This window comes from Lygodium microphyllum, chromosome 23 (assembly GCF_053477565.2).
Source record: "Lygodium microphyllum isolate KBCC chromosome 23, Lygodium_microphyllum_v1.1.10, whole genome shotgun sequence".
Taxonomy (NCBI): domain Eukaryota; kingdom Viridiplantae; phylum Streptophyta; class Polypodiopsida; order Schizaeales; family Lygodiaceae; genus Lygodium; species Lygodium microphyllum.
In genome coordinates this window covers 104,083,924-104,085,178 of record NC_141157.1, presented here as the reverse complement: position 1 = coordinate 104,085,178, position 1,255 = coordinate 104,083,924, and the positions used below count along the sequence as shown (strand labels likewise).

The window sequence follows — 1,255 nt, the reverse complement described above, 5'->3', positions numbered from 1 at the left end:
TATGCTGAGCACAGTACTAGTGTTCATGCACCAAAGCTCATACAACTAGCGCTGTGTAGTGTTCATAACGATTCTAGCATCCATGCATAAGTATGTGTCATATATAACTTCGAAGTAGAGCTGTTTTTAATACTCTGCATATACCGTACGTCGAAAAGGAAAAGGCCGTCCAAAATCCAAGGGAACGATCTTCTAATGCATTCTTCCTGAGTTAGCCTGGATCTTTGCTGAAGCTCCGGATTTCAAAGGAGGCAGGACGGCGGCTCTAGAGTGTGAGAGTCTAGAGAACTCGAAAGCGTCAACACATGATCGAGGTCACTGTGTGTGGAGGTGTGTCACTCGGGACTCTGGATCGGGGCGCGGGCAAGAGGGCTTTCATCTCCCACATGCGAAGCTTGGCACGACAGGTACGGTTTACATTGCGGCAGCCGGCGGCCTTCAATGCTCTCGTTCCTGGGTGTATTATGACGCCTGTAACCCGAGGAGGGGGGAATGTACGGTTGGGCGGATGTCGACGGCTGGTATGTTGTACTGGGACGCAAGGCCGTTCTTGGATGCGGCCCTTCGCAGCGGCGCCCGTTTCCAAGTCTCGAGTGGACGAGATCGTAGCCGCCCGGAGGGAACTGGCATCTCTCCGTGCTTGAAGGAGGGGGGACCGCGTGAGGCCGGAAACGGAGCAACGCTACCCCTCGCTCTAGACGGTGGAGGGATAACGCCACCTTTGTCTGCGGGCCAACCTTCGGCCTCCTCTCAGTCCCCGGCGACAAACCCTCAAAATTTTGCGGATCTCGATAGACACCAATAATTAGTTTTCTTGGCACCCAAATAGATGGCACATGTGGTGGACGTGGACCCGCAGTCCCGTCATCTTCTTTGTTGTCACCAGAATCGGCTACCACGAGCTTATCTCGAGTGACCGCGACCAAAACCAGATATGCTGGCAGAAGGAACACCACTCATGTTGTAAGGTTCAGAGCTGGAGACATTGAAGGATTCTAAGGGGCGGTACTTAGAGGCCGTCCATAAGCCGCGGCCTAACAAAAGGTGGAGGCAAGAGAGCCCGACAATGACGATATTTGTCATGCTTCATCTCCTTATAAGTCCTCATCCATACCCAAAGTGAAGGCTACTGAATGTTATAATAAATCGGTTCCATCGCCAATGCCTTGATGAACCTAGTTCCATCATCAACTACTAAAGGAGGTCCCAATCCTCTTGAAAACTTCTATAGGATATTGGCCTCAGGAAACAACCA

At 51.6% G+C, this 1,255-nt stretch overlaps 1 non-coding gene across 1 annotated transcript; it reads left to right on the top strand.

The window, feature by feature from the left end:
- The first annotated feature begins 467 nt into the window (after nt 1-467).
- LOC148016562 (signal recognition particle RNA) lies at nt 468-732 on the top strand. The gene has a single exon (XR_015688220.1).
- Nucleotides 733-1,255: the final 523 nt, after the last annotated feature.